Here is an 18,971-nt window from a genome sequence, read left to right on the forward strand (position 1 = left end):
TCAGCTGGACAAAGGCCCCTTCGCATTCCGGGGTCCACTGATCCTGGATGGATTCCTTAGCCTTCCGGGGGCCCATGGTGGACTTCACCGGCTTTACCAACTTAGGGACATCATCTTCTTCATTCTTCAGGAGCTCATTTAGGGGTCGGGCAATCTGGGCGAACCCCTCCACAAACCTCCTGTAATAGGAGCAAAAGCCCAAAAATGACCGGAGTTCGGTCACATTTGTGGGTCTGGGCCAGGAAGCAACAGCATCCAGCTTGTCCGGGTCAGTGGCCACCCCTTCTCCAGACACGATATGGCCCAGGTAATGGACCGAGGACTGATAGAATTGGCACTTCTCAGGAGAAAGTTTCAGACCTTCTTCATGTAGCCTCTTCAAGACCTTTTTCAACCTCTCCTCGTGTTCTTCCAAAGTTCTGCCAAACACGATAACATCATCCAAGTATACCAGTACCTCTATCAAGTTCATATCTCCAACGGTCCTTTCCATCAGCCTCTGGAAGGTAGCAGGGGCCCCGGACAACCCCTGAGGCATGCGATTGAACTCAAAGAACCCAACAGGGGTGATGAAGGCTGTTTTCTCCCGATCTTCAGGGTGCATGGGGATCTGATAATACCCACTCTTTAAGTCCATCACACTGAACCACTTCGCCCCTGACAGACTCTGTAGGGCATCTTCGATTCGAGGAGTGGTATACTGGTCTGGGATGGTTCTTCTGTTCAGCGTTCGGTAGTCGATACAAAGCCTCAAAGATCCATTTTTCTTCCGGACTACCACTATCGGGGAAGCATACGGGCTCCTGGATTCTCGGATAATCCCGATCTTTTTGAGCTCTGCCAGCTGTTGACGTAGATCTTCTAAGTCACCTAAGGGGACTCGCCGGACTCTCTCCCTGAAAGGCTTGTCCTCACTCAGGCGGGTCTTATGAGTGGCGCTCCTGGCACATCCCACGTCAAACTCGTCCTTAGAGAATATTTCCCTCCATCGAGCAAGTTGTGCCTTGGCCCTCTTCACCCATTCCGGCGGGAGGGCAGCGCTTCCAGAGCAGAGCTCCTCTATAACCGCTTCACCCTGTTCCTTTTCTTTGAAATCAATGGGGGCAACTGGGGTAGCCGGGTTGACTTGGCCCAGGAGCACTCTGGCCGGTACCTTCACTGGTGTAATAGAGGTGTTTCTGACACTCACTAAAACCCTTCCACGGTTTTCCTGTAACACCTTCAAAGGGATCACCTCAGGGATCACTTCTATCCCTCTCTGTCTCTCCTTTTGACCTGATTCAAAGATAATGAAGGGACCCGGCTGTTGCCATGTGAGTTTAACAGAAGCCTTAAAACAGGCCACCTCTCCTGGCTGTAAGACCTTTTCTGCTCTATCCAGCTTCCAGAGTCGTCCAACTCCTTCTGCGGGGGTCTCTTGCTCCAACACTAATCGTTGGTAGGCCTGCCGTAGCATGGGATGGATCCTTGGCGCCTGAGCATCTTGTCCCTGGACCAGTTGTATCAGAAGGCGCCTTACCAGGTCAGTGTTTGTTCCTACGATGAGAGAGCTTTTGTTGGCCCCTGGTGGACGAGGACAGACCACCGCTAAGGTGTCGAAGGTTTCCGCTTCACCAGCCACTGATGGATCAAAGGTCAACTTGATTGGCAGATACCCGTCATAGGGAAAACTTTGGGTCCCAATACCCCATATCTCCAGATCTTCCAACTTCTGCAAAGGTAGATGGGTAAGATATTTATCATAGAAGTCTCTATACAAAAGAGTCACCTGGGCCCCTGTGTCAAGGAGGGCTCTTGTGTAAATTCCTTCCACCTGAACCGAGACCACTGGGGAGGGCCCGACCAAGTTAGTTGGAAATTCTCTTGATGTAGCCTTGTTATCTGATTCAGTTCTCTGTACCCTGGCCCTCTTCTCCTTTTTCTTCCTTGATCTAGGCCCCCGCCGAATCCGGTGTGCATTGATTTCCTTCCCTCAGTAACCCGGAGTCTAGAACTGGGGGTGTTATATTTGGGTCTGACCCCCTGACTCAGTTTCCCTGATCCTGCACCACTTCTGGAGTCCCTTAAGACTGGCGGACACCCGGTTGACTCCTTCACCGGTGTCCTCTGAAGTTTCCCGCTGGCTCGCGAGGTTTCGCGGCAGCATTTCCTGAGCTGGGACATACCCTTCTAACATGCCCAACTCCCCCGCAGTTGAAACAAGTTAACAATCTTGCAGGCCGTGGCTCTGGATCTGTGCTGAGACTAACAGGTTCATGTGGCCTCTCCGATATACTCCCCTTGGGTAGAGTGGATACCTGACCAGTCAGGATGGACACCATTTCTATCAACTGAGACACTTGGGTCTTTAGGAGTTCAACTTGAGAGTCACCCTCTTCCACACTTATCACTCCAACCCGGGCAGTTGAGTCAAACTGCCGACTTTTCTTCTTGTTGTCCAACATGACCTCTTCCTCTCTGACCATTCGAATCAGATCGGGGTATTCTAGAATGCCGCCATCTCGACGAGTTCGTAACAGTATGGCAATGGGATCTAAAGGTTGAGCCCCTTTCAGAACCTGTCGTGCACGAGTCTCATCTATTTTCCGGGGGTCTATTCCTTTCTTTAACAGAATCTGGTGGATAATCCTATCCAGACGTTTAATGAATTCGGACAACTTCTCCCCCTCTTCTTGATAACAGTGGTCCAACTGGTAGAGAAGTTCAGCCGCGTTCTCCGTCCGACCAAACACATCTTGCAGAATGTCCAAATAATCCTGTGCAGTGCAGTTCTTCTTGCTAAGCTTTAGATTACGTACAGCCTCTAATGCAGGTCCCCTTAAACTCTCTGTGATCCTCTGCTTCTTGTGCTGTTCTGGTACCTCCCATTCCTCCAAAGCCTGAGTGGCGGTATCTAGCCACTCTTCGAACCCATCTTCTGCTGAAGGCACAGGCTGTTTCCCAGAGAATGTCCGGAGCTTCCTATATCCAGTCATCAGATAGCTCGAGGAGTCCCTGCTACATTTTGCCACAATCTCCCCAAGAACAGCACACAGTTCTGAGCTAAAAGTCGACAAAGGTGATGACTCAGGATGCCCTTCTTGGACACCTTTTTCTTGGCTGGATACCCCAGGGGTGGTGGATGAGGGACCCGCAGTAGGAACTCCTGGATGTATCAGGAAAAGTTCTGTTTGGTCAATAGTTTTTACACTGTTTCCATTGAAATAATCAGGGACCCCTTTCCTCCACTCACACAGTGCATACGTGTGTGGGGCAGTGGTGTCAGTTTTTATGTCAATCACCCAGAATTTCCTGTCTGTGGATAGTGCCCTTAAAACAGGGAGGAGCTTTTCTTCAGTCCAGGCTTCTCCCTTGATTTCAACCACCAGGCCATTTTCCACTATGACATTCTCTTCCTTGCACCACTCAGCAGCAGCGACAGGATCCATTTCTGCGTGGGAGGGGATTCTGGGGCTGAGAGGGTTGTGTTGCAGGACTGTAGAAATCCCGGACGAGCCCCCACGTGTAGCACCACCCCCGCAGGAGCTGCTGATTATATTATTGGGTCTACACCCTGCCTAACAACCCAATCAAATTGGCTCGATCCCTCCTCAGGCACAACTGACCCAGAATAGGACTGGACTATCAAATAGATACACAGGTTGGAATACAATACTTCACTATGCAACAATACCTTGTTACCTTCTTGAATAGTAGTCCTTCTGGGTGACACAATGGAACAACGCACAAGATTGTAATTAACCAAACTTAGTTTACTATATATCAAATTGAATAGGGGAGATACAATACAATACAATACAAGTCCATAAAAGGTTATTTAAAACAGCTTTAAAAAGGTAAAAGAATACCCCCACACTCCTCCTGCATTAAGGCTAGACACAGTACCAGGTAGGTGGGCCTATCTGAGTCCCTCCCCCAGAGTTCTCTTCTTTCTTGTTGATCTTCGCTAGCAAGGTTATTGAATAGAGCTCATTTGTAATCCAGATTAGGAATAAAGATCAAGAGAGAGAAAACAACGAGCTGTTAGTTGTCACCGCAGGGTGTCTGCGTAACTGAGCAATAACTTCTGCGAGAGAGATAAGCCTCTGGCGACTCCTTTACAGACCTTATTGTTTGTCTATGAGTCTCCTGAGAGAGTATGGTGATAAACCCCGGGGTTTTATCACCTCCTGCTGCGCTACCGCTATCTGTAGATAAAACTGTCTCTTCAGCAGATAAAGTCAGTTATTGGGCATGTGCCCTCTCACCAACAGAAGTTTCTCCTTCGTGCGCTTCCACTGCGGTCTCAGTCCTTTGGCTATATGCCAGCCGCGCGGGGTCCTTCTGGCGGATGACTTCCGGTCTCGGCAAACAGCAGCATGACCTCCAGGAATGTGCCTCGTGCCTGAGATGGGACGGTTCCACGTCGTCCCTCCAGGCTAAAAGGCTCTGGCCCAATATCCAGTGTCAGTCCTTCACTCTCGCTCGCTGGTTCCTCAGAGTCCAGCGCAGAAAGGCCCCCCTTCGCGCGCTTCTCTCTTCCTTTAAATAACCTCCCCCATAGTGCCGTGCGGTGCAGCCGTGCACCCTGGATCTTGCAAAGCAGCCTGGGAGATGTAGTTTCTTCATCTTGTGAAAAGGAAGTCACAGCCTGGGAAATTCCATGCAGCTACCACTAGAGGGAGCCTAGTTCCTGGATCTTGCAAAGCAGCCTGGGAGATGTAGTTTCTTCATCTTGTGAAAAGGAAGTCACAGCCCAGGAAATTCCATGCAGCTACCACTAGAGGGAGCCTAGTTCCTTCCCACATATCAAACAGTGTCTTTAGGCATGTTTAACCCCGCTACAATAGTAAAAGTAAAAATAAAAAAAAGGCCCTGATGGGCTGAAACACATAATCAATAAATATATAGATATATAGATATATAGATATATAGATATCTATATCTTTATCTATCTATATATATATATATATCAATATATGGAATGGTTATCTTGTGTCCAACTCTCAGGATCAAGCACCGATTTTAATGTACAGTTACTATTATGGTGGACAGAAGCTTAGGTGCCCCAGGATGATGTCAGATTGCGATGAAACGCGTCGGCTGGTGCTACATGCTGCGCATTTAGCACCCTCCTAGGTAGGTACTAGAGAGTGAGTATAGTTTTTGGCTCTGTCTGCCTATTAGAGGAGCAGCAGGTAAATTCTATATTTCTCTCTGCTTAACAGGGATCAGGATGTGTGAGTTAGGTCTGCTCAATGTGCTCAGTTTGTTATTCATGTGGTCTGGGGGAGTGTCCCCACTGGTCCAATGGGGAGGACAGTGAAGGAAACCTGGCCAATGGGTACAAATGCTTTGATACAGCCCCAGTGATTGGCACAGACTGGTTGTCTCTGTGCATTGCGGGATGTGGTATAAAAGCCAGGAACACATGTCCTCAGGGTCTTTGGCTGGTGAGCAGAGTCCTGGAAGGAGGGTGGCGGCTCCCTCCTCTTCTGCAGCAGTTGGTGTATGGTCACAGGCAGTTGGCCTGGTGAGCCAGAAGGAAGGAGCTGAATCCAGAGGTCCAGAAGAGCTGACTAGGAGGAGCTGCGACACTGGAGAACCTGAAAAGCAGTATCGTGGGTACAGGGGATCGTGTCCAAGGGCCTGATTAGGAAGGGGACCACTGCGGAGTAGAGTAGTCAGAGGATGGGTGTCAGCTGGTGGAGTGAAAGGGGGAGCTAGGTGAGTACCCTGAAGATAAGTGCTATGCAAGTGTCTATTCAGGAACTTTACCTTATCTAGTGGCAAGGTGTTCTGTTATGTCCAAATCCTTCCCACCCTAAAGAAGCAGCCCTCCGTTATCTGCATGTAGTCAGGGCTGTAGGGTCCGCCTAAATGCTACTACATCTGTCCTGAAGACTGATTCTCTTTTTATAATCACAGGTGGCCCCAGGAAGAAGCAGGCTGCCTCATCTTCCACCATTTCCCTGTGAATTTGCCTGATGGTTGTTCAGGTTTATGTTCATAAGGCTTAGGAACCTCTCTTCCCTGTTACTGCTCACTCTACCAGAGCTTTGAGTGCATCCTGTTTTTTTCATCATCATCCTTCGGGGTTTTGCAGGCAGCGTGAGCTTCTATGCTGGGGTCACTTTTTTATGTTTTTCTTCTGTGAAACTGTGGCCTAGCTGCATCCTCAGATAGAAGTCCTCCGCATTGTGAATAGTTCAAGTTCTGGAGTATCCCACTCTATCCCTTCTCCCATCCCTATATAAAAAAAAAAAAACAACAAACACAACAACCCCTAGACTGATCATTGACTGAGCCGGAAAGTAAAGTGTTACGTTTCTGCATGCAGTTGCTACCGGTAACCCAGAGGGACCCGAAAAGGTGAGAAATCCAGCAGCCCTCAAGGGCACAGTGCTGCACGTAGGTCCCGGAAGGATGGACTGTTGTACAGAGCCAGATGGCCAGCTTCTATTTTATGCGTGTTTTCAAGTGTTTAATTGCGTAATTATTATCCTATTAAACGTCAAAAAGATTTTTTTGCTATGGAAGCTTTATTTCTTCTGGGGTTAACTGTGACCGAGTCTCCTCAAGAGTGGCGGGTACCGTTCTCTTCAACCTAAGTCCCCCTGATTGAACAAAGGCCTCCGTTTATAGCCACAAGTGATCGAGACCTTCTGTGATAGGAGGTCAATACTAGCTGGTAAGCAGCCAATCTATGAGGTGGAGGTCTTTTTCACTTGGGATCACACACCATTCGGGTGATAAAAAGTGCACTTTGTGATTGGATGGACTTCGTTTTATCACTCTCTTTCTTTGTTCTCTTTTTAGTTTTTATCTCAACTCTATTTGGACTATATTATTTATGCTGTGTGTGTCTCACAGAAGAGCTGCTGCTGTATATGCATTTATTTTGTATTATTCGAATAGCGCGGTTTTTCTTTTTACTAGGACAGGAGCTTAAACCTCAACACTGATTACTCTGACTGTCTTTATGGACTACCTAGGCTGAGCAAGGTGAGTTACTTCTGTTTTATACTGTTTTTATACTGTTTTATATTCTATATTTGTATAATGGAGAAATCCCCACTGCTGGCCATTGCATCCAGGCAGCTGCAGCACCCCAGCTGTCCGAATACATTGCAGCTGCCGAACAGTGACTGCATCTGATAGAAAGCAGTCACTGTTTGGCCGACAGTTTCTGCCTGGCTCAGGCAATTACTTTTGTCGAGATGGGTGCATGCGGGGCCACCCACAGCTAAAATTTCAGGGACTCAGCAGGAAGCAACTGTAAAATTTTAGATTTTCCATCACATTATATCTCAGTGATAATGGTCACTAATTCAAATTAAAACAAACCAGCGGGTGCACAGCTTGCATAAAAAAACTTGACAGAGGTTCTAATGTTTCACTATATATAATATAAACCCCCCCCCAAAAAAAAATGACTTTTTATGCACTTTAAGTCCCATCATGAATGGCTCTCTTTAACCACTTGCCGACCACCCGCCGCAGTTTTACTGCGGCAGGCTGGCTCGGCTGCACGAAAACGATGTAGTCCTACCTCTGTCGCACGCGTGGTGCTGGGGGGTGAGCGCATGCCGCCGCCGGCATGCTCCTGCTCCAACTAGGCAGCGGGGATGTCGATCCATGGGACAGGTGGCCGCAATTGCGCTCCCCGCTGAGAGAGGACGGTCAGCTGTTGTAAACACAGCTGACCGTTCTTCTCTCTGAAATGATCACAGAGCGCCTGTGATCCTTCTATATAGGATCACAGGTCTCTGTGGTCATTTTGCAAGCCCATCCCCCATACAGCTAGAAAACACTCCCCTAGGATCAGGTCCGCTGATAGGGGGGATCACCAGTCCTCCTGTAAGGGGCCTGGGTACACAGGGGAGCTCCAACAGCACTGGGAATCTGTGCGATTGGGCGGAGGGGCAATTACAGAAGGAAGCCCTGTGCGGCTCTCTGCAGCAGCTAAAAGCCAGTTTCTCCCTCACCTGCCAACTTTTAGCTGCTGTAGGGAGAGACACAGACACAGGACATCGTTCCTGTAATTGCTCCGACACCGATCCCCCTCCCTAATCTGCCTGCTTCTGATCCCGCCTCCCTGTGTGCACCCCTTAAATTGTGCAGCCCCTCCTCCCCCGCAGCGCTGCGGGCTTCCCTGTCCTGTAAAAAAACAACAAATTGTAAAAAAGATAAATAATAATAATGAAACATTGTAATAAAATAATTAAAAAAAATTGTACAATAAAATAATTTTAAAAATTTTACAACAATTAAAAAGAAAAATTATAATTTTTTTTAAAAAAATGTAAAAAAACAATTAAAAAGAGCAAATTCACACAGATTCTCTGTTATGTTTGTGTCCGCTAATGATTTTAGTGTATTTTTAGTGAAAATATCGTTTTGATAAATTCGGGGGTGTCTGCAAGGTAGGCTGTACGGGGCCCCGTGATTTCTAACAGCAGCCCTGCCTAGGCTCACACTTAACCCTTTGATCACCACTGTGTTAACCCCTTCCCCGTCAGTATCATTATTATTGTAACAGTGCATTTTTAACATTGATTACTGTAGTAATGTCACTGGTCCCCCCCAAAAGTGTCAAAAATGTCAGTTAGGGGTCTGATCTGTCTGCCGCAGTGTCGCAGTCCCACTAAAAATCGCTGACATTACTAGTAAAAAATAAATAAATAAATAAAAATTACATAAATCTTTCCCCTCTTTTGTAGACGCGATAACTTTTGTGCAAACCAATCAAAATGCGCTTATTGTGATTTTTTTTATTTTTTTTTTTACCATAAATATGTAGCAGAATACAAATTGGCCTAAAAGGATGACAAATTTTGATTTTTAATTTTTTTTTTGGGGAATGTTATATAGCAGAAGGTGAAATATATATATTTATTTTTTTACAATTGTCGCTTTTTTTTTTTTATAGCGCAAAAAATAAAAATCGCACAGGTGATCAAATACCACCAAAAGAGAGCTCTATTTGTGGGAAAAGAAAGGACATCAATTTTATTTCGGTACAGTGTCGCACGACCACGCAATTGTCCGTTAAAATAAAACAGTGCTGAATCGCAAAAAGATGGCCTAGTCATTAAGGGGGCAAATCCTTCTGGTCCAGAACTGGTTAAAATTAATCACATGAATAAAGAAATATTTTTCTTCTGCCTGGTAAGGAAGGTATACCTTCTTCTTTATGTAAAATCCTTCATTTTCTCCTGTTACTTAGGCGTTATGTCTCTGCTGCGGCCCCTTCTTCTGGATGTGGTCCCAACTATCCAGCAGACCTCTGCTCTGGCTCTCCAGAGGCTAGCCAATTATAATGATGATCTGGCAGAAGCAGTTGTTAGAAGAGACATTCTTCCACAGCTTGTGTATTCACTGGCCAAACAGAATGTAAGTCAATACTTTATGGAGGTTTTTTTTTTCATTATTTTCTGCAATTGTTACAATTAACATAGCTCATAAGAAATAAAATTCTGCCTCTAGACAGTTTGAGTTCAAGGGTAGCTAGCTATTATATATTTGAGCAACTGCCTGTCCCAGTTTATCCTAAAAGATTAAAAGTGAACCTGTTATCCATTTTGAACTCAAAGGTGAAACTTTTCCTGTAAGAAACGACTTTCATTTCGCTAAAGCTAGTTTCCTGGTTGTGAAAGCTTATCCTCATGCTTGACCTCTTTGAATCACTAACCCAAAACAAGAATGCTAATAGGTCTTCCAAAATGTCTTGCATGCATACTTTTTTCAAGTATGTCAATAATGCATGTCAAGTAGCGGTTGGGGGGCAGTAAAAATTTGTCTCAACAATGGAGTTTCACTGCCCCTCAACCACTACTGTGAAAAGCCCTCCTGAATGCACTCTTGCACATTCCAGGACAAAGAGCTAAAGTGGGTAAAGAAAAGAATCACCCCTCTTTAAAATATTCCAATGGTGTTGCTTTGCAGCCTGAAATGAAGACAGACACAGTTTTTGTTTTATACAGCTGTATTTACATGTGCAACGTATAACATCCAAGTGAAAGATATAACACCAACATGTCAGAATTTTGTTTTTCAAAAACCAGAATCACTGAGTTGGAAGAAGGATCACCCCTCTAATGTCAGTATTTTGTTGGATTGTATTTTGCTTTAATTACAGCAAATTATTTCTAGTCTTTCAGATTAAAATTTAATAATTTGGCCTCAACACCAAACAATATGTCTGGCGGAAATCGAATAACACCATTCCTACAGTAAAGCACAAAGGTGGTAATGTCCTGTTATGGGAATGTTGCTCTGCAGCAGAGACTGGAGCACTTGTCAGGATAGAAGGAAAATGGACGGGGCAAAATATCATCAATTTTTTTAGGAAAATCTGCTGCCCTCTGCTAGAAAGTTGTCAGTGGGAAGAAGATTTACCTTCCTACATGACAATGGCCCAAAGATCACAGCAAAAATGACCACACAGTGGTCCTGGCATGGCCTAGCATGGACTAGTCAGAGCCCAGACTTAAATCTCATCGAAAATCTGTGGAATGGCTTGAAGACTGCAGGCCACAAATGGTCACCATTAAATTTAGCTGGACTTGAGCAGTTCTGTAAAGAAGAGTGGACAAATATTGCAAAGTGTAGATGTGCAAAGTTATTAGAGACCTATCCCTACAGATTAAAGGCTGTAATTAAAGCAAAAGGTGGTCCAACAAAATACTGACATAAGCCCCCCCCCCCGGGTGATCCAAATCAGTGATTCTGTTTTTGGATTTTGGTTTCTTTTTTTCTGACATGTTGGTGTTATATATTTCACTTGGACGTTATAAGTTCCACAGAGTAAATACAGCTAGGTAAAACAAAAATTGGATCTGTCTTCATTTCAGGCTGCAAAGCAACAAAATGTGATTATTTTAAAGGGGGTGATTATTTTCTATGCCCGCTGTATTTTACTGCAGGGTCCAGTTTTAGAAAGAAGAGCACATACGTGTATATATACACATTTTATCTGTTTTAAGCTACTGTGAATTTTATCTTATCTGTATTATATCCACATTTTCCAACAGTCATTAGATTGCATAAAATACAACAAACCACCTAGTGTGTAATAATGCCCATTTAGCTTTATCCGTGATCTTGGCTGTGTCTTGCTTGATGCCACCCCCTGGGCCTGCCCGCAGCATTCCTTAAGTTTGCCCCTCAGGCCTGCCCCTGGCCTTCCCTTCGTCTGGCTTCTGTGCTTGAAATTCTCCCATTGTATCAAAGTGCAGCGCTGAGTCCTTGTGTTTGCATAAATAATTCATGCGTATGCCGATGAATAGAGCCTAAATGACAGGCTGTTGTATAGAGCAGACACTTGACCTGGGATAAGCAGGTGGTTGTTTATTGCATTTAAATGGCCCCAGAAGGAGAGTGTAATCTGTTATAACCGTATCACCTAAACTAAAACAGTTCTCTTCCCCCCCTAATGAGCATATGGGAGTATCTGTACTGTACAGAGACTAGCCTAGAAAATATGGAGGAAAGAAGATTGTCTGATAATATCTGTGAAGGAGGTACATATAGTGGAGACAAGTTATCATTAACTAATTTGATCAGGCAGTTGTCTGTGTACTAATAAATTCATTTAAACAGGCATTGGCGCACATTCTGCATGAAGGCTGCATTTGTAATTGTGCCTGTATCCCCCCCAGCCTGCATGCAGGCAGCCTATAGCGGTAGATTCAGAGGCAGTGACTGGATGGACAAAAGTTACCATGCATGCAGGAGCAGGTGCATGGATCCGAACACAGACTGTATGCGTTCAGATCCATGCACTCGCTCCTGCATGCATGGTAACTTTGGACATGCGGCTATATAAGACTGTCTACCGCTATAGACTGCCTGCACACAGCCTTGGTGAAAAAAGTGCAAGAACAGATGCTGCCTGCATACTGAAAAGGTGTCAACACCTGTCTGAATGAATTGAAATTAGGTGTGAAAATATGGACTTTGTAGCCACATATATGAAAAATATCAAAATGTATTCATACAGAAAAAAGGACATACAATTTAAAAGAGAAAAATAAATTATAAATAGTTACATGAACATAATACAAAAACCATAGACCCTAATAGTAACTACGGTCATGCAGCCATATCCCCTAAGGCAGAGGTGTCAAACACAAGGCCCGAATGTGGCCCCCCAGGTAATTTCATGTGGCCCTCACACCTCTCCTGCAGCTGCAGCACCCCCCTTGTCTCTGCCCCTACATTGTCTCAGTAGTCGGCAGCAGAGAGGACAGAACTCCTTTGCCAGATCCAGGGCTTCTCTGTGCAGCTGCAGAAAGGCTCGCTGTTACCCACCCCCCCTTTTCAGCAGTCCGCAGCAGAGAGAAGGGCAGAACTCCTCCTACAGATCTGCACCTCTCTGTGCAGCCGCAACACCACCTTGTCTCGGCCTCCCTGATCTCAGCATTCAGCAGACTCTGGAAGCTGACTCCAGCTCTCCTCCAGATCTTGTACATTCTTCTTCCCAGATCCACCTGCATCTTCTTCCTGGCAGCAGCACAAGGCAAGGGGGTGCATTGTGATGTAAGGAAGGGTGGGTGACTTTTGACTTCTGATGGTGGGGTGGCTCTTGACATCTCATGTAAGGGTTTAAGGGGGCTGTGGGGTGCTCTGGACATCTAATCTTACAGATATAACTGGCCCTTTGAGGGCAACCATAATGCTGATGTGACCTGCGATGAAATTGAGTTTGACACCCTTGCCCTAAGGGGATAGTGATAAATACCAAAACCCCTCAGGGGACATCGGCGTGGCATTGATGCTATGCGGTAGTAATAGGAATGTTAGCTCAATGCTCTCCATTAGGATGTATGACATTTTTTACCTTATGCATTCAGGTTGCTACCCCTGGCAATGCACAATCAAACCATTTCTATACCTGTCTGAATAAAGCCTTATATTCTGGAGAACAATAGTTGGCTTTTTTTTTTTTAATAAGATCATATAAAGTAACTGTATCCATACCTATTTATTGCTCAGTGGACACAATCCCTAATCAACATTTTTTTGCTTGTTTATATAAAAAGTTGCTACTATTTATGAGATAACATTTTAGTATTTAACAAATAAACATACAGAGTGCAACCATAGTTATTATGCATATTTGTAATTAGAGCCCCCTGCACTGCCTGCATGCTTGAAACATCCATTGTCATTCAGCTGTACGTGCAATCTGATCTCCCTGAGCTTTTTCACAGCAGCAGCTGTTATCTGAGCCTTCAGAATGCTGGTGCTTAGAGCTTGCCACCTGCAGGTTACAAGTGGTAAAATACATACACATACAATAAAATATATTTAGCTCATTAATAAAAAATAAAAATGTAATTATGTAATTTATTTCTTAGTCCAAAAGATAAAAATATATATATATATATACAAACACGCTTTGCTTTAACAAATTGTAATACAGTATGCAGTGCATTATTCTGATGATCTTTTGAAATAGAATTGTCAATAACAAAAAAATCTTTCATTCTTGGTAATTTCATTTTTCCAATGCAGATTAAAAAGTTGACGACTGAAATGGGGTTGTTTTCAAATACACACTTTTCTTTTTTTTTTCCCATACTGGACCTCATTCGACTTATAATTCCAGCTGTCATTTTCCAGTAAAGTTTTCAATGTGGTGGCAGCACAACCACAATCAAACCTGCCACATTTAGGCCTATGCAAGAATCTGGATACTCAGATTAGTGTGTATGTACAAGCCTAGTTATGAAAAATGTACCTCCTACATATAGCTCTGTCTGTCTTAAATTGGCCATAAATAGATCGAAATTCGGCTGGGAAGATCAAGTTCTGTAAAACAGGTTTGTTGTCAAATTTTCTGAAACAGCAGCTGCAGCCAATGGACTGCAGCCGCTAATCAGTCTTTTCTTAACAGCAGAATGTCCCTACTGTCAGAATACAATTTTTTAACAAAGAGGATTCCTCTGTCCACCTCAGTCAGTGTAGCCAACCTCCCACAGCATTTTTTACTAATAAAACATTGAAAATTTACTAGCAGAGTACATTTTTTACAGACAAACTGAAAAATGACATTAAAAACAAAGAAAATCAATATATAAGGGAGTTTTAAAGTCAGGAGGCTTTTTTTTATCTTATTGCATTCTATGCATTAAGATAAAAAAAACCTTCTGGGTGAAGCAGCCCCCCAGTACCTGCTAATACTTACCTGAGTCTGAATGGACCCACAGCTACTTGCTGTGGGGCACTCGACAGGAGGGAAGGGCTAGGAGCAGCAACGAAGGACCCGAGAAGAGGAGGATCAGGGCTGCTCCGTGTAAAACCACTGCACAAAGGAGGTAAGTATAACATGTTTGTTATTTAAAAAAAAAGAAATGAGACAATCCCTTAAACAGTATAAAGACAATATGGAAACATTGACAATACCCATAAGAAGTAATTTGACTGGTTTACACATACAAAAGTCAACACAGCCTGACAAATTATCAGACCCTGATATTTACAGGCAGTTGTAAAAATCACAGATTTTTACAAACTGTCTGCAAATTTAATGACGGTTGGCAACGTGACCTCGACAATGTGATGGAGGAATTGGTTTGTATGTTTTGATCAGCCTGCTTGCTAATTGAAAAAAAAAAAAGAGTAATCAGCAGGGACTGGCTGAATTTAATCCATGTTTGGCAGCTCCTGCACAACACAAGTCGCTCTAATGATGGTCTTCTTTCGAATGGGCTTGTGGGAACCTTTTTCTTAATCCACAGCCGCAACCGCTGACCAGTGTATTCTGACAGTGGGGAGGCAAATAGACTGTGCACATTTGCAAAGTGCAGTTGCACTCTGCAAGAGCAGTTGCTTCAGAGCTTAGTAAATGAGCAGAAGCTCTGCTGATTTCCATCATCCAATCATGTGCAAGCAACAATGCTGTTTTCTCCATTTTCCTTGCACTTGATTGGGTATTTTTTGCAAAGTGAAGCCTTAACTCATTACCTAAGCTCTGGAGCAACTTGCAGAGAGTCTATTTGCCTTTAGTAAATGAACCCCATCATCTCAGCAGGGTAAATTCCTCTATCCACCTCGCTTGTGCGGATGGTGGATTGGACTTTTTTTCCATTCAGTCAGCTGGCTGAAAAAGAAAAAAAATAATCCATCTATGGCCAACTTTAGCCTTACACGTGAGCTAGTCGCTGGAGTTAGAGGTCACCTGAAGTCTGCTTTATCAACTGCTTGATATCTCACATTGGACAATTAGCTTTGACAGGACATATACTATCAGACTTCAGGTAATCTCTGGCAGAGAGCACAGGAAATTGTTATCTCACAATATTTCTGGTGTTATCAACAGAAACATATCTAATAATTGACTCCTCCTGAATGGGACCATTGATATATTTTCGTTTAATCAGCGCTTACATCCAATCATCTGCAGTGCCAATCAGTGTATTCTGACAGCAATCAAGTCCCGCTGCCAGAATACAATAGCACATCAGTTGATTAAAAAAAAATCTGAACAGATTCCACCATGCACACAAGTGAGGTGGATGGGGGAATCTGTTCAGAATTTTTAATCAACCCGCTGGCTAAATGACAAACTGAGCAATCTTTGGCCAAATTTATTTATTTTCTCTTTAGGAGATCCTCCACCTCTTTCCACTACTTCTTCGATTTCCTAGTTGTAGTTACCAGGCCCCATGTCTGCTGCTGCATCAAGGCAAAGACAAGAAAGAAGAGGACTTATTTTCATTCTCAGTTTCTTTACCCCCTAGAAGTCAATAACATTTCCCATCTGAATCCTGTTCAGTGATTTCGTTGGCATTTCTGCCTGCTAGCTTTCTTTGTAAAGAGAAAAGCAAGGTCCTGAGAGGATGTTGAATTTCATTGAAAAGGGATCAGCAGCCTTACCCCGAGGTGTTTCTTTATCATGCAGCCTGCCAATGGGGTGCTTAGCCAATCATAAATGTGCAGAGCAGTATACAAACACTCTCTTTGCACCATCCCTAGGGCACATGCACAATGCGACCCTCCCAAAATGTGTTTCCATTTGTCTGTCGTGCCGTAAACACTGCTCCTTCATCATCCTAGACAAGGAAACTAAGGCTACATTCCAACAGTAAGGTCTTTTTTTGTAACTCTGTATACATTCCCAAGAATTTTATTCGGTCTTACAAACCCAAGAAAAGGTATTTGAGTTTGTTACTCAGCAAACTATTACTGAATCCCAAAATAGCTAAGCAAATATGCCAGATATGATCAGACCTTTTCTCAAAGTACTGACTGAAGGAGTAATCTGTTGTCAGCCGTGGTGGTAGAAGAAGTGGGTTTCTATGTCACAGACAAAAAAAAACACTAAACCCAACAAAAGCAGAACACACAGAAAAATGGCTTAGTCCGGGATGTCTGCACTTGCAGGGACTGCAGTCTGTTAAAAGGGATTTACAGTCTTTTCAATTTTTTTTTTTTTTATGTCTGAAATTAATAACTTTATTTATATATAATTTTATCAATGTATGGCATTTTTTTTTTTTTACTTCTTTCTGTATATCGTTTGTACCGGTAAATCTGTACCTACATGTGTAGCAGGTAGGTGCTAGAGAGAAAGTACAGTTTTGGATCTTTTCTGCTTACCAGAGAGATTGCCAGGTAAATGTATATTGTTCTCTGCCTACCAGAGAACAGGATCTGCTAGTGAGGTCTGCTCATTGTGCTCAGGTGCAGCTCAGTTTGTCTGAAGTGTTTCACACTGGTCCAATAGGTAGGCATATTGGACAGTGGGAGGAAACCTGACAAATGAGTGCACAGGCATTTAGTACAGCCCTGGTGATTGGCAGAGGAAAGTGCCTCCATGCATGCTGGGATACTGTATAAATACCAAAGGCACATGTGCTTGGGGTCTTTCAGCTGGAGAGCGGGGTCCCAGAGGGAGGGGATGGCTGCCTCTTCCTCTGTAAAAGTTGCCATGCGGCCTCAGGTGGTCGACCTGAGGGCCTGAAGAGTAGAGGGGAACTGAACCCAGAGGTCCTGCAGAGCTGACTGGAAGGGAGATATTGGAAAGGATCTGATTCTGCATACAGTAGGTACAGATCTCTGTCATGGGGCCTGTCCTGAGGGGGACCATCCCTTCTGCTAGAAGAGTCAGTGGACGGGTGTCGGTAAAGGGGATGCTAGAGAGTGTCCTAAAGATAATGTAGTTCACCAAGTCGGTTGCTGGGGAGAGAGCAAGAAGACTTAACTCTTTCTATATGTTGAAGTATGGTTAAAGCAATGTGACTGCTTCCACAATTAACCCTGTGAGGCCAAGTGAGAGTTGTCCTTATCAACTGTAAATAGTTCAAGTTGGAGTATCCCACTATTATGTAAAATACCACACAACACAAACGAAACAAATTGTAATGGTCCCCTGTGCTCAGAAAGGAAATGACCTAAAGTTTGGGATAGGCCCAATATGTTAAAGCATCTGTTACAGACAAGTTGCTGCTACTTCAAAAACAAAACATAAATCCTAAAACACCAACTTATCTTTAGAGAAAAAATGGCATCAGTAGCGCAAACATAGCATGGTCATAATTGTCAGATTATTTTTTGGAAATCATCCATAGAACATAATTAACCAAAGTCCATCAAATAGTAGTGCCTTGAAAGAGTCTATGAGTAGATAGATGTAATACACTCCAAGGGAGAGGAAAAAGGTATTCCAGTGTTCAGCTGAAACAGATCACGTCACAATCTTCCACCACTTTGTTGGTAACTCCAGAGAAAGTGGGAACTCACCAGAAAGCAATGCCTACCCACTCTCATGGATAAGGCACATAAGCGTGGTTTATAATCCCCAGGAATTCCACTGGATCGACCATCACCTCCTCCTACTCATATGGACAATGCTAGAAACGGATTGGCATCCCCTAGGGCTTCCCCTGGATATGCAGTCACCTTCTCCTCCAATCACGCGTAATCAGTATGGATAAGGATATATGTAAAAACAAATATTGTCCACTAGTGTGATACCATTTTTAAAATACCACTTCTTTATTGATCTCAAAAGCTATTGCACTTACAAACAAATCATAGTCAAAAGCCAGTATTAAAAGTGTATGGGTGCATAACGAACATTCCTGGGTCTTTTCACCCTCTCCACGCTGGTGTGGTGTCCACTCTGTGATGTCCGCTCTTCATCCCAGGCTGGTTCCGGTTACGCATTTTGTCGCATGTCGCATTTTGTCATTTCCGACTTTGTCAAAGGGGACTTCCCTTTGACAAAGTCCCACCTCCTTGTTTGGCTCCTTTGATAGACAGCACACTTGTCAAATGCTGGAATGTGTGCTGTCTATCATAGGTAGGAGCCAACCCAGGAGGCGGGACTTGTGTGACGGCGGGCGCCTGGTGATTCAGATTAAAGCTGTGTGATGATCCATCCGGCTCTCCTCTTATCTCTGATCCCCTGCACTGGTGAGGCTGCATTGAATGATGGGCAGTGGTGAGGCTGCATTGGAGGATGGGCACTGGTGAGGCTACATTGCTGACCACTGGTCGGGTTGCATTAGATGGGCACTGGTGAGGCTGCATTAGATGGGCACTGGTGAAGCTGCATTGGATGGGCACTGGTGAGGCTGCATTGGATGGTCACTGGTGAGGCTGCATTGGATGGCCACTGGTGAGACTGCATTGGATGGGAACTGGTCAGGCTGCATTGCTGGGCACTGGCCGGGCTGCATTGCTGGGCACTGGCCGGGCTGCATTGCTGGGCACTGGTCAGGCTGCATTGCTGGGCACTAGTGAGGCTGCATTGCTTGGCACTGGTCAGACTGCATTGGATGGACATCAGTGAGGCTGCATTGGAGAGGCACTGGTGAGGCTGCATTGGATGAGCACTGGTCAGGCTGTATTGCTGGGCACTGGTAAGGCTGCATTGGAGAGGCACTGGTCAGGCTGCATTGCAGGGGAACTGGTCAGGCTGCATTGCGGGGCACTGGTCAGGCTGCATTGCTGGGCACTGGTCAGGCTGCTTTGGATGG

The 18,971-nt window shown here is 44.5% G+C and overlaps 1 pseudogene across 1 annotated transcript in view; it reads left to right on the forward strand.

Annotated features, from left to right (window-relative positions):
• Positions 1-18,971, forward strand: part of LOC309556430 (sperm-associated antigen 6-like) — a 469,742-nt pseudogene that overhangs the window by 177,497 nt on the left and 273,274 nt on the right. The window contains exon 3 of the transcript in view: positions 9,209-9,424. The product of the transcript in view is annotated as a sperm-associated antigen 6-like (transcript). The remainder of the gene's footprint in view (positions 1-9,208; positions 9,425-18,971) is intronic.

Source organism: Pelophylax lessonae (assembly GCF_965119305.1).
Source record: "Pelophylax lessonae genome assembly, chromosome: 5".
Taxonomy (NCBI): Eukaryota; Metazoa; Chordata; class Amphibia; order Anura; family Ranidae; genus Pelophylax; species Pelophylax lessonae.